The 14,867-nt window shown below is 48.0% G+C and overlaps 1 protein-coding gene across 2 annotated transcripts in view; it reads left to right on the plus strand.

Moving 5' to 3' along the window:
- SLIT3 (slit guidance ligand 3) overlaps window positions 1–14,867 on the plus strand; it is a 576,436-nt gene that overhangs the window by 71,205 nt on the left and 490,364 nt on the right. The window lies entirely within an intron of this gene.

The raw sequence follows: 14,867 nt of genomic DNA on the forward strand, positions 1-14,867 counted from the left end.
CTTTCTGGTTTTGTTGAGAATAAGCTACGGCATAACTTTGGCAGTTGCCTTAGACTGTTCTACTTGAACCAAGAAGTTCAGGGCTAAGATGTTTTTTTCATTAGCTTCTACATCTCAAGGCCTAGAAATCAGGGAAATAATTTGCTTAGATGCTGGAGTGTCTTTTTTCTTGCATCACAATTCTGACAAGTGGTTCTTACCTGTAATTGGCACCTGAGATCAAATCAATGATCACCAAATTGATACTGAGCATTTACTGTGTGCAAAATTCCTCGCTAGTAATAGTGGGAAATAAAAAGGCACAATGGGGTCTATTGACTTCGGAGTGATTATTTTCCTTCCAAGTGCTTCGAGGTATGGCAGGCATAATATTTTCACGGATTTTTTTTTCCTTTGGTGCTGTGTGTTAGATAAATAGCTCTTCATGTGCATGATCTTATGTATGTTTTTGTTTAGGATAAGGGTACAGCAGACATTTAAGTAAAAATCGAGAATGTAAGTTAATTTACAGAAATAATAACATAGGTGATACCTAGGTAGTAAGTGAATGGTTAGAAATCTCACATGCCTACCCCCTAGGAGGACTTAAACATACATCTCCGAGGAAGCCAGTCAGCTTGTTATTTAGTGAGTTGAGCCAAGGGCCTGTTTGACCGTACCCGCTCATTAGCGTGCGTGGCTCGCCGCACAGCCAAGCCATAATGGACTTTTAATGAAATTGCTCTCCCGTGCGTCCTGCATCCTTCCCATTGTCCACTCCGCGGTGACATTAAGATGTGAGGCACCCCCTGCAACCTTGACTGTCTGGATGAGGAGGAGAAACCAGCTTCCCATTTCACTGTGCACATTCCACTCTGCATAAGGGTTGCGAGAGACGTGGCAAGAGGCAGATGCGGCCCCAGGAGCTGATGGCTGGAGGTCAGAGGGGGACAGAGGGGGAGCGTGCCACCCTCGCCTGAGAGGAGCGGGCTGGTGGCCGCCCGCCCCTGCAACAGACACAGTGAATGAACCCCACCACGCGCCCCCGGAGGAGCCTTGCACCCGTTCATGTGTGTAATGCTGCTGAGTGCACTGAATAGGCGAACGTCGCCCTGGCATCTCTCTGGTGACTAATTTGTGAGCTCTCTGATGTTGTTCTGAGTTAAGTGGTCTTTATGTTCCAATTCTGCCAGTGCTCAACAGTGATACATTGTGTCCGCGATGCTGCCCGGTTTATTGCACTCACATAAGGACAGCCTGTTGAATGGGAAGAAGTAGTGCGTAAACAAAACAGCCCGGGCCGGAAGGGAGGCGCAGATTTTCTGAGCCGTATTTGCTCTAAGTGAATCATGAGATTTTCTTTTGTTGGTGTGAGCCAGGATTTTGAACATGGATGTGTCGATTCACTTTTGCACTTTGAGCTCTAAAAGAGCTTATATTTGATTATACAGAGAAACCAGAAACTAGTCCAGAGATATCTTTGCCTGATAGTGAGTTCTGGAGTCTGCATTGACTGGGGTGGGACCCTCTGGGGTAGGGGTCTCAGGAGTGTCCCATTCTAAGGAAAAGCACAAGGGTACATCATAGAGTGAAGTGCTTTGTCCCAAGAAACCAGGGAGCTGGAAATAGGAGCCGCGAGAAGGGTCAGGCACCAGACGGGTGGCGTGGAAGGGGGAGGACAAGGGTAGTGGACTGAGATAGAGCCAGTGTGTTTGTCCCAAGGGGCACTGTCCCCTTGTTGACTGACAGCTGCACCATGCTTTGGGAGTAGGGTTGGTTTGACGAACCCGTTTGGAGTAGGCATGTGACATGACCATATTCCTCTGACCAAGTTCACATATTTTTTTATTGTTACTATTGATTACTTTTGAAATGGAAAGTAGAAGGCATTACATATTCATGGTGCAAAACTATCAAGGATTAGAAGTTAATATAAAAGGTAAGTCTTCCTGCTTTACCTGATTCCTGGTCCCCCTTCCCAAATGTAGCCATTGTCTTCTTTCTTTTGTGTGCTTCCAGAAATTATTCTTGTACAGACTTACGAGAGAGAATGAGTGCGTGCACGTGAGATCTCATATACCAGCTTTCTCTGTAGGTGGAGAAGATTATCATTTATTTCACGTGGTTGAAGACAAATAGAAGGTCCCATAGCCAAAAGATACATATCTCCAAGGCCTGCTTTAGAGTCAGGATTTTTTTTTTTTTTTTAACCATTTGAGAATTATTTTTTAAATTGATTTTTTTAAACCTCCAAATGAAAACTTCTTGTATTTGGCTGGGATCCATCTGCCAGTTTGTAATAATAGGGCCCATGTGGGTGGGGTGATTTTAGTGCCTTCTCTCTGCCTGTGGGCGGCCCATGGGGCACTTGGCTACACAGGGCACGGTGGCGTCCAGAGCAGTGTAGGGTCCCAAGGACAGGGCAAGACCATGGGTGGAGCAGCACCCAAGGGGAGAGCAAGTCTGTGTCTGAGGAAGGGAGCCAGGAGACTGGAGACTTGGGCTGGGACGGGATCCCCAGCTTGCTTGGACTGGCCACCTGGTCTGGTGTCTGAGCGAGCAGACCTAAGTTGAAGGTGCAGACGCAGAGCAGTGAATCAAGGCATTGTGTCTGCTTCTGCACCTGTCTCACACACACACACACACACTCACAGAACATTGAGTCTTGGCAACTAGAGACTTCTTGAGGTCTCAAAAGGCTGAGAGCAATGACGGAGAAGCCACTCGGGGAACACTCAGCTATGATCATGTACCTTTGCTGAGAGATGCCTGTCTTTGTACTTATGGTGATGAATTGCTTCTGCCATTTCATCCTTTGAATTTCCACGTGGCTGTGTCTCAGGATAGGCATAGGCATCCCAGAATCTGTCACCACTGGCTTCTGGCTGAGGCTGAGTGGGATGAGACGCCCTCCCTCCAGCAGGGTCAGGAATCTCAGGGTTGGCGGGGGGAGCCCAGCTCCCTCCTCTGGGCAGCACGAATAGCTCCCACCCATGTGCGATGCGCAGACAGCAGGAGAGTGACGGTCAGTTGAGGCACAGACAAGGTGAGAGAAGTCCTAGTTTGGCCACTTACCGGAGGTGTGACAAATTGTATGACAGGTATCATCAGTGCTTCAAGCCCAGTTTTTCCATCTGTAAAATGAGATTAATAATGGTCTATACTTCATAGGGTTGTTGGGGCGGATTAAATTAGCTGAAACCTATAAAGTACTTAAAACACCATCAGGAAACACTCAAGAAAGGTTAGGTGTTGCTGCTGTTACTCCGGAACCACATTCTGCCTCTGTTGTGAGCAGATGCCACGGTCTGCACTGGAGGTTGGTGGTGGGCGGGGGGGTCAGCCCCCTCCTGTGGTCTTTCTGTTCCTTCTGATCATAAACCACCACTGGGCAGGGCTTGAGGTTGACGCTTGGTGTCTGCCTCTGTCCTCGGGGAATGTGTCCTAAGGCGGGGGCCCTGGACTGTTTGCCGACCTAATCAGGAGAGTGATTCAGGGCCCATTTCACTGCTTACATTGGCTCTGGGCCTAATCTTGTCTGTCTTAAAGTGTAAGTCCAAGAGGATGGGCCAGATCTGGTTGAAGTACTCTGCAGGGTCGGGGCCTCCCAGCATCTGAATGATAAACCAATGCATCTGGGGAAGGTGGCTGGGTTGGTGGCAGCCTCATCGTAATTTTACCAATTTTATCCCTTTTTGAGCATCTTGTTACCTAAAGAGCGGTCAATCAGACCGGCATTCTGCCTCCTGCCTTGAGTACTGAGTTTTTAATAACCGTTCACCAGCTCCAAGCTCTGTGTTAACCACTTCCATATGTGTGATCTTGGGTGAGCCTCAGAACTACCAAGTGAGTTAGCTCTGTTGTTTTCTCCTTTGCCTGGATGAAGAAATGGAGGCTCAGGGATGTTAAATCCCTTGCCTAAGGTCACAGAGCCTGTAAGTGCAGAGCCACGATTTAGGCAGTCCATCTGCAGAGCTCTAAACCCTCAACCCTTCATGTTCCACAGTCACCTGGAGATATGGTTGGCAGCAGAGGTTCAGCAGGTCTGGGGCTTGGCCTGAGATGCTGCACTGCTCACAGGCTTCCAGGAAGACACTGGCTTGTAGTCCCTGGCCCATGTTTTGAGTGACAAGGCTCTAAACCAGGAAGCCACGTAGCCTCGGCTGGCTCTGTTATTTGTTGTGTGCTTTGCCTCATCTGAGGCATGACCTCAAGCACAATTGCCTGGCAGCCGTCTGACTCGTGCTGAAGATGATGTCCACAAGTGAGGAGCAGAACCCGGCGAGGCTTTGGGGGATGTGCTTTATGAAGTGGTTCCTCTGCTGTTAGAATTGTAGGCAGGGTAGCCCCCCTCACTTCTGCATCAAGTTAATCCTTCTTGATTTGGAGAGAGGACTCCTCTGCAGTCCTGAGTGTGTCTCTGTTTTCCTTGTCTTCCTAGTCTCAGCTGGGCTTCTGGATTTGGGGTCCAAGGGAAGTCACCATGACTTTTCTTTTGTACCCCAACCTTTGTCCTCTTGTGCTCTCCATCTCTGATGATCATAGTATCATATTTCTTTCATCCACCCAGCTCAAATTCTTCCAGGAGTCCTTGATTCCTTCCTTAGCCCTCGCTTTCCTCTTGTTGTCAAGTCCCACGGTGCATAATATTTCTGCCATTTCTACCCTTGGAAACCTGGAGAAAGGGACAAGGCTCTGATCACGTATTAATCCCATAAGCTATTATTTGTTTAATAGCTGATAAGGGAATTTTCTGCTTGATTAAGCCGTTGACACCATCTAGCAAAGGTGCTATTATTGCTCTTGGTCAGATGGCGCACATGAGGGTCAAGAGGCTTGCTCAAGGTCACCCAGGGAGTAAGTTTTGGCTCTGGGCCTGAGCCCAGAGTCGAACTCGATGCTGTTACTCCTAACCCTCTGCGATGCTGCCTCTCTCCTTTCCATCCATCTTCCACTACAGCCGGGAGCATCTCCAAGCAAGTGTTTGATCACTTGATCCTTCAGCAGTGATCAATTAGGCCTCCAGTTTGTTCCAGCACCACACTAGGTGCTGGGGATACAGTGGGGAGCCACACAGACATGCTCCTCTGCCTTTACAGAGCTTCATTTCAGAGATCACATTCATGCTACTTACTAGCGGTGTGGCTTTGTATCAGGTTATTTAATCCAGATGAACTCAGATGATCCATATAGAACTCAGTTTTCTCATCTATTAATATACAAATGGGTATCATTATAGGACCTACCCACAAGGATGTTGCAGATAGCGAATGAGATCAGGTATGTAGCACTTACCACTGCCACATAGTAGGTGTACATGAGCTCACCTGAAATTGCATGTGAATTAAATTCAGGCTCCTTAGCATGCCACGTGACCTTCATTTTAAATACTCATGTACCACTCAGACTGAATCTTTGCTATTCCCCAGGCATGACACATCTTTCCTGATTCCGTAGCCTTACTCAAGTGCTATTTTCTCTGACTGTTCAGAATACCTTAACCCTTCTCCACTTCAAACTCCTACTCACTCTTCAAAGCCCAACAGAAATGTTGCCTCTTTTACTTTGCAGTCTTACCTGTAAGAATAACTCTCTATTCTATGGTACTCCTGTCCTCTGGGCTCCCATGTGGCACTGAATCATGCTGCCTTTAGTTTACAAATACAAGTCTGCCTCTATCACTCAATTGTAAGTTTCCTCATTCACTCATTCTGAAAATACTTCATGAGCACTTACTATGTGGAAGACACTGTGCTACCTGTAGCAGCATGTGACAGAAGTAATACCTGTCACGGTGCCTGTCCTCATGCAGGTGTAGTCTAGTGCAACACTATTTGATAGAACCTTCTGCAGTCATGGAGCTGTTCTATATTTGCACTGTCCGGTAGGAGAGCTTCTAGCTACACGTGGCTATTGAGCACTTAAAATGTGGCCAATGCATCTGAAGGACTAAATTTTTAATTTTATTTTAATTAATTTAATTTAAATAGCCACATGTGGCTGCTGGATACTGTGCAGTGCAGATAGTAGCAGAGAGCTGTTGATCAAATAATCACAAAGTATTAATGGGAAATTACAGTTCTAATCAGCATTCCGCAGGCTACATGGTTGTGTAAAGGCAGACTGGGGGCATCTGACCGAGTCTGGTGGGTGTGGTGGTCAGGGAGGGCTTTCCTGAGATTGTAAAGATTAAGCCGAGATCTGACGCTATCCGAAAGACTGTGGGGCGACTTGGAAGGCAAACAGTAAGCCAGCAGCACATGCAAATGGCCTGCGGTAGAAAGGAATATGGCCTATGAGAGGACCTTCAAGAAAGTCCGAGAGCAAACATGCTCTTCCTCCTTCCTTGCTCTTTGAAATCTCCAAAGCAGTTTGCACCATGCTCTGTTAAATGTCAAGTTAGGATGTAAGACACTGAGGTCTTGCTTCCTGTGCAAGCTCACTCGTTTCTTCTTCAGGGCTGCCCCAACTGGACAGCCAGGACACAAGAGATCACATTCCAGCTCTGCTCTGTATATTTCAGCCAGTGAGGAATCTGGTCTTTTTGTCTCCAGGATCCTCTTTTACCACATGGCTGGGAACCTCCCACCTCTCAGGATTAGGGCCATATTCTGGGTGTACTTTGGAACAGAGGTGGCCACATGTAGGGGGGAATCACAGTGTCGCCTGTGTGTTCTATTCATTTGCTCATTGATTCGGCAAACACTTGTTTGTTGCCGACTGCAGCAGACACTCTGGTATTAAGGATGCAGCAACCAGCAAAAGAGATAAATGCCCCCGATTTTGTGGAACTTGTATTGTAATGACGGCCTCTAGACACCCCAGGCTGGGCCAAGGCCACCAGCTCTTCATCAGACCTGCAGAGTGTGTGTGGCAATGGTGTCATGTTCTCCTGGGTCACTGCAGAATTCAAACATGCTCCCAAACCCAGTCAGCCTACACTGGGGTCCCCATCTCCCAGCCACAAGTTGAGCCCGAGGATTGCCAAGTACTTTAGCTATGAGCTCCTGGGACCTGCACATAATTTGCTAGATATTCTCCCCAGGAACTCTGCCCTGCTTGCAAGTGGGGAGTGTGTGAATTCCTCAGAGAGTCATTGTCTTTTAATAAGAAGCAACAAATAAGTCCTTGTTTATACTCCACTTGCAGTCCCCTCACCGATTCCTCATTCACACCCTTGGCTCACAAAAGAGCTTAAACAAAGTTTAGTTCCCCCAAGGCTTGGGGGGAAGGGTGGAAAGTCTAATTTTTTTTTTAAACCTACTCAAGGTCTTGTCCAAACGAGTTGTCACCAAAAAATGAAAGCCAGATGTTATTTTAGTGAGAAATAAATATGTGGCCAAGCTGCGGATTGAACCTGAGGTCTCCCTGGATGGTTTCCACGTGTGTCGGTAGCCGGACTCCCAGGTATCGGCGGCTTACGTTCTTGCTCTTGTCTTTTAACGGAGGTGCAGCTTGCACAGACGGCTGATGGGTAATTAACATCCGAGCCCGCGTCTCAACATAGCCGTACCTATGGGCGGCTCCTAAGTCAGATTCAAGTCAGCGCTGCCGCAGGCTGCTCAGTTCAGGGTGACAGGCAAAGACCCAGTCCGGAAAAGAGAGAAAAGAAGAATTCAGGTTGGAAGTGCTGCCTCCCCCTTCTCAACGAGGGATCTGCTTTTGTTGGGGGAGCCCTTCCATCCTCGCGGGTAGCGAACTTCAGATAACCATCGAGGAATCGCAGATGAAATCAAGGCCTCGGAGCAAAGAGCGGCCCTTTGGGGTTTAACATTACAGCATGTTCTTCCCCAAGTCTGATTCAGGGGCGAGCTTTTCAGCCAGAAGAAGCGTTTTCGGTAATTGGCCGAATCTCCCTAGGAAGACCGCTGAGCTCGCTACTGCTTCTATCAGAGCATTTCTCATCTGTTGGATTTTTCTCACACTTTTTAAGTTCTAGATGTAATCTATTGTGCGTTGGCCTTTGAAACGTGTCATATTGTACATTGGCCTTTGAAACGTGTCGGGCTGGTATTAGAACTTCCTTGCAGGGCAGAAAAAAGGGTGAGAGAAGGAAAAAGTGATAGAATGGAGCTCAGAGGGTCAGAGGGGCCCAGAGCAGAGATGAACCCATTGCAAGGGGGCAAGCGGCGTCAGCCCTGGAGAGTCTGGATAGGGAATTAGAGGGCGAGGCGGGCAGCGATCTGCGTTTGCCGTCTAGCCCCGGGTGGGTGGCACGGTGCGTGGGCTGAGCAGGGCAAGGGGAGGCGTGGATTCAGGCTGTCCACAAAGACTCTGGAGGAAGAAGCCCAGCCAGGGTGTTAGATTCCAGGCACTGAGCGAGGGTCCCTAGGGAAGGAGGAGTCTGCCAAGAGCAAGGCACAGCCCCATCTTTGAGAAACCTCTCTGGGGTTTCCTCCTATGCAAACTGGGGATAGTAATAGCTCATAGAGTTATTTTGAGAATGAAATGGATTAATCATTATAAAGTGTTTAAAAGAGTGGTACTCAATAAATATTAGTATTATTCCCGGGTAGGACTTTAGACATGAAGGCGCAAGAAGACACAGTTCCTAAAACATGAATCTGATTCTAGGGAAGAAGTTTTTCAAATAAGGTGAGCTTGACCTTTGAAACGTACCATTTGTTTATTCATACGTTCATTCAGTCTCTCCTTCTTTATTTAAGAAATCTGTATGAGCCCCTTTGGTGTGCCAGGTACTCTTCTAGGCCCAGAGATACAGTGACAATCTAGAGGAGGAGTCTGCAAACTATAGCCTGTGAGCCAAATTCAGCCCATTGCCTGTTTTTATAAATAAAGCTTTATTGGAACTCAGCCATGCTCATTCATTTATGTATTGTTTATGGCTGTTCTCATTGCAACATCAACAGAATTGAGTTGTGAAGGACAGCGTAGGGCCTGCAGAGCCCAAGGTAATTACTGTCTCGCTCTTTACAGAAAACATTTGCTGCCCTGCACTCACCCTGTGATAAAAAAAAAGATGAGTAAATAGGAAATTGCACTATAGCAAAATAATGACAAAGAAGTCTTGGAGTAGACAGGGCATTGGACCGACTTCCTAGAATAGATGCCTTATCAGCCGAGACCTGGAGGCTGAATAGGCGGTAATGAAGCAGAGGATGAGGGAAAAGTGTTCCAGGTAGAAGGAACAACATTTGTAAAGCCAAGAGACAAGAGGACACAAGCTACATTTAGGAGCTGAATGAAAGTCAACATGGCTGGGGGACAGAGGGACAGATGACACACAGCAAGTAGTACTAAGAAGCTTTGATGATTTTCTGAAGGCAACAGGAAAACTACTCAAGGGTTTCCAGGGGGGGAACAACATAATTAGGTTTTATTATAGGGAGACTGTTCTGCCTGTAATAAAGAGTTGGGTGGGAGGGTGAGGGTGAGACTAGAGAGGGGGGCCAATGAAAGCCCCTTTCATTGACGCAGAGGGAGACCCTGGCAGCCTAGACTGGGGGAGTCAGGAGAAGAGAATGGTCTGGTGTGTTTAGACAGGCAGAGCTCACAGCGTGTAGTGACCGAGTGCACGTGGGGAGTCTCCAGTGAAAAGCAGTGAAGCATGAAAGAGGCGCTGTCCCCGAGGCAGGGACCAGGCTCAGGGAAGAGGGAGTTGGCGGTGTCCATGGGGCTCCCACAGGGAGACGTGGGTTGGATTCATTCATTGCAGGACTTCCCTGTTAAGTGCAGGCGATACCCAGTCAGGAGACTGAGGTTAGAGAACTCCCCCGTCCCCCCCGCTCAATTTCCACCACTGCCGGCCCCTCTGCCCCCTCCCCACACACATACTGGCTCCTCTCCCTGTCGGACTCCACTGTGACCTCCCGGAGGGCCTCTCCAGCCATGCTGGCCTCCTCCCAGAGCAGCCAGGGCTGTTCCCACTTCCTCCCTGCAGCTTCTGGGCTTCCCTCTGCTCCTCTTCTCTTTCCACGCCCCGATTCCCCTGGAGCCTTTTATAACCCCACGCTCTGCTGCCTGCCGCCTCGCGGGGGTGCCGTCTTCTGTCTCTGCTGACGGACTCTCCGTGAAGTGGGGGTGCCGTCTTCTGTCTCTGCTGACGGACTCTCCGTGAAGTGGGGGTGCCGTCTTACCTGCAGCCAGGCGTTGAGCACCCATTGGATACCAGGCAGGGTGCTGAGCCATCCCATTATCTCAGTTAATCGTCACAATTCCCTTGGGAGGGCGGTGTTTGTATTCTTTCCATTTGTCAGGTGAGAAGACTGAGATTTGGTGAGTTCAGTCCGTTGTGCTGAGTAGTAAATGACATGCTCTCCTGGTGCTCACGGCTTAGCTCTTCTTGCCAAGTGCATGATGCCCTGCGTCTCCTTGGTCTTTCCCTGTCACTTGCCATCTTGGCAGCTTCATTTGCCTGCTCTTGCTTCGCTCCACACCCACTTCTCCTTCCAAGCCTCTGAATCTTTCAAAGCCATCACTGCTACGCCCGTTGTCCCTGGGTAGAAACCTGGGTGTTTCTTTGATGCAAATTTGGCAAATACTTATTGTGTCATGTGCCAGGCAGTGTTCTTGGTGCTGGGAATATAGTGGGAATAGAAAAAAAAATCCTTACCCACATGGACCTTCTACTCTAGTGGGAAACGACAGACAGCAAACAAAATAAGTAAAATACCTAAGAGATCAGATCAATGCTTTGAAAGAAAGCGAGCGGAGCGGTGAGTCGGAGAGCGCAGGGATGGAGTTGCAGTGTTGATGGATGGTCAGGGACGATCTCCTGGGGAAGAGACGTCTAAGCAGAGACCTGAAGGAGGGGAAGATGTCAGCTACTGGAATATAGAGGGACCTGTTGTCTAGGAAGAAAAGAAGAAGGAAGAGGCCCAAAGGAGGGTGCACCCTGATGTGTTCCAGAAGTAGCAGGGATGCCATGTGGTTGGAACAGAGTGAGGAAGTGGGAGAGTGGTAGAAGGTGAGTTTTGAGGGGTAAAGGGATACAGAGGTGGACAGATCATGTAGGAGTGTGTTTCCCATGGTGAGGACTTTGACTTTCACTCTGAGTGAGCTGGGAGCCATTGGGAGGTTTTGAATGAATGGTGACTAACGTGGATTTTGAAATGATCACTCCAGCTGCTAGGGGAGATAGGGTGTAAGAGAAAGAGTAGGACAGGGAGACCATTGATGAGACCACTGTGGTATCACCCTGTCCCCCTCCTCTGTATGTTAGTTTTCCCTTCTAACCAAACACCCTCAGCATCTCAGTGGCCTGTGGTGTATTTTCTTCTCATATGGATCATGGTCTTGCTGAGTTTGGCTGATTTCAGCTGGGCTCGGCTCAGGTGGGCTTGTACTCAGGCTGTGAATTTGGTTCAAGCTCCGCCTTGTGACTTCTCCTCCTCCTAGGACTCGTGGCTATCCAAGGCATATTTTTTTTTTTTGATGCACATTTAAAGCCTCTGCTCTCATCTTGTCCACCAACCTTCTGTGGACCAAATCGAGTTATATGACCAAGCCCAGCATCAGTGGGGCAAGGAAATAGACGCTGCCCACTGTAGTGGGCCAGAGGCACGTGGCCAAAGCCCGGGTGTATGGTTCTTTAACAGGGAAGGAGGGAAGAACTGGAAACAGTGAACCAATCTATGAATGCTGTGCCCTGTCTCTTTCCGATCATCTTCATCCACTGTGCCACCAAGTCTGACCTTGTCACCTCCTGTTCTTTGATTCATTCCTAGCTTTGGTGCCCTGTGCCTCACAACATGATCTCTGCCATGTTTGCTTTTGTCAACTGCCCTTCCAACCCCCCCACATCCTGTGTGCCGCTGCCCAAGGTCTCTTCCCCCGTCCGGCTTCCTTCACGCCTGTCCTGCCCAGGAAACCTCAGTGACTGACCACTGCAGTGGACCACAAGCAGTGCAGTGTTCCCCACATGCCAGCACTTTTTGTACCCTCTTTACAGTTTTTGACAATCCATGTGACACCTGTTGTTATTTATTATTTTCCTTCATTTGACTTTAGGTTGACTTCCTTTGTTTTTCCTTAGACTCTCCTTAAATATTATAATAATGGCTATGAAAGAGTTAAACATTTTTGTAAAAACATAGAAAATATGATTTGAATGAAAATGCTTGTGCTTTTATTTGCCCTCTAAAATCTCGAGAGGTGGGTCAGCTGCATTTGGGGACCTACTGGCCTCCCACAAGCCCCCCTACCTCCATCCCACCTGTCCAGTCTTCCCTCTCACCTCTGCATGGATCCATTGCAGGGGTCGTGGTGCCCCCGCACTGCGCCCTGTCCTGGAAAGCTCTCAGCTTCCTGTGTTTCCTCCTTTCTTAGCACACATCACATGCTCCCGCGGCACCGGGGGGCTCAGCTTTCTCCCCGACTAGACTGTAAGTTCCTTAAGGAGGAGGTCTTGTTGGATTTTCTGTCTCAGAGGATGACATACAATAGGCACCTAGTAAACATTGAATCTCTTAATTGATAATTGAATGACTTGAAATTTGCTCTTTCAACGGACTCTGAGTTCTGTGAGGGTGGATCTTGCCGTTTCTCTTTTTTTTCCCTTCCCTACATTGTTTGCCCCCAGGTAGGCAAACAATAGGTGCTTATTAAATTTGCAGTAAGATGAGTTGCATAGTCTTAGTCCATTTGGGCTGTGATAAACAACATATCATAGACTGGGAGGCTTATAAACAACAGAAATTTACTTTTCACAGTTATGGAGGCTGGGAAGTCCAAGATCAAGGTGCCAGCAGATTCGGTGTCTGATGATAACTCGCTTTCTGGTTCACAGATGGCGCCTTCTAGCTGTGTCCTCACAGGGTGGAAGGGACAAGGGAGCTCTCTGGGGTCTTTTATATAAGGGCACTAATCCCATTCATGAGGATTCCACCCCTGTGACCTGATCTCCTCCCAAAGTCATTATCTCCTAATGTCATTAACTTAGAGATTAGGATTTCAACATGAATTTTGTAGGAACACAAACATTCAGACTATAGCACATAGGAACACGGGAGGCAGCTATGGTTGATAATGGAAAATGATGACAATTCTGATAGTTTAGCAATTCTAAGTTCTTTCAGGCCCAAGATGAGTTTGAACACAAATGCATCATGATTTTGATCACTGAAGGCAAAGGAGCATGTCTTTGGGGCCCCTGCCTTCATCCATGTAGTTCATGTTGGGTACCTAGGTACCTAGCTCGGTCCCTCCTATGCTAGCTCTACCTCTGGAGATGGTGACAAATTCTTTTCAGGATGGAACTGGTGTGTGTGTGTGTGTGTGTGTGTGAGAGAGAGAGAGAGACAGAGGAAGAGAGAGATAGCAGTCCAGAGGCCAACACACCTGGAATCTATTTGTGAGGAGCACTGGTTCTTGGGCCATTCCTTTATTTCTCGCTAAGTGAACATCTGGGATTCAGTTTGAGACACCAGCGGGTTTGGATGGGATTGCGAAGCTGTGGTTGGGACGTGGAACTGCTCGCCTGAGGTGGGAGTGGGAGAGGTGAGTGGGGGCTTTTAAACTATTTCTGCAGACTACAGTTCAAATGCAACAGCCAGAGGGGTGAGAAATCCTTCTCATGCTGGAAAAATATTAAGAAAAAAAAGGGAATACGGACAGGAAGAGTCAATCAGATGAAGGTGATAATGCAATCTGAAGAGGGCCCCTTCTCCCCTTTCACCCTGTTCCTTTTCCATCCTACAGTTCTAATACTGTCTAGGTATCTTCCTTTTCTAGGAAAAAATAGTAAGGAAAAAAATATCTTGGACCTGAGTCAGGGAAGAAATGCTATGAGAAAGTAAAATTCTAATTAGTTATAGATGAGCATTGGTCACAGATAATTACTCTGCATTCTTTGGCGCACACAAGAGCAGGCTGAGAAGATCTCTTTCTGTTGCTAGATACGTAAATACAGATCTAAATGCCTAGATAAACACTGAGAAGCACACCGTTGTTAACAGATCTTGCAGAGAGCCAGTGTTTAGAACAGAAATGAAAGGAATTTGTCATTCACAAGCTAGGAATGTTTGAATCTTTTACTGTCAGGACGTTTTTCTGCCTCACTTTGAACTTGCTCAGAACAAAAGGAAAGGCCAGTGGGTTCAAGCGGGATCATTTTAAACAGTGCACTTCCAGAAAATTTGTGCTGAGTCGCACCTGCCCTGCCTGACATCTGCTAGCTGGAGTGTTTCTCTTTCAATTTGCATCTGTCAGTTTCCTACCTGTGGGTCAAAGGGGTTGGAGACCCAGAGGAAGGGCCTAGAATAACCCAGAGAGAACGTGGAGGGTCTGTGGGCTGTGCTCATGCCATGCTATTTAGAACCAGCTTCACTGCATCGTTTGGGGGATTTTAAGGGGGGAAAAGTATTTTTCTCTTAATTCCTAGTAGAACTGACTCCACATAACCCACAGGCTGCTCAGTGCATGCTTAGCGTCAATGCTGAATTCTGAGGAATTCTCCATCGCTCTTCCTGCCCCAGCGTAGCTCTTCCATATTCATTTCCAGGCCGCATGGAAAAGAAAGTTAGCCTTTGGGGCCTTCTGCCTTTTCCTTTGCCCTCCCCCACTTGGCTGACATATTAATAGAGACCTCACCCTGATGGCCCCTCCCCTTGTGGGGACCCTCACCCTGAGCCACCTTCTCTCTGCTCCGAAGCCACCCTGCTTCCCTCCTCACCCCACGGCCCAAATCAGCTGGCGTGGGCTTCGTGCTGAAAACTCTCGGGACCCTCTTTCAAGGAGGGTGGGCGTCAGATGCTTGATTTGTGCTGTTGTGATTGTGACCGTAACCTGGTTCCAATACTCGAAGCTTCCTGGTGAAAGACCGTGTTTTCAATAGCTGAAGTGAAAGAGCCGGCACAGGGGTGCTTGGGCAGCACAGCGTGATGACTCACAGCACTGTCGGTTTTCTGCAGAGTTTACTGTCTCCATCT

Source organism: Eulemur rufifrons, chromosome 10 (assembly GCF_041146395.1).
Source record: "Eulemur rufifrons isolate Redbay chromosome 10, OSU_ERuf_1, whole genome shotgun sequence".
Classification (NCBI taxonomy): domain Eukaryota; kingdom Metazoa; phylum Chordata; class Mammalia; order Primates; family Lemuridae; genus Eulemur; species Eulemur rufifrons.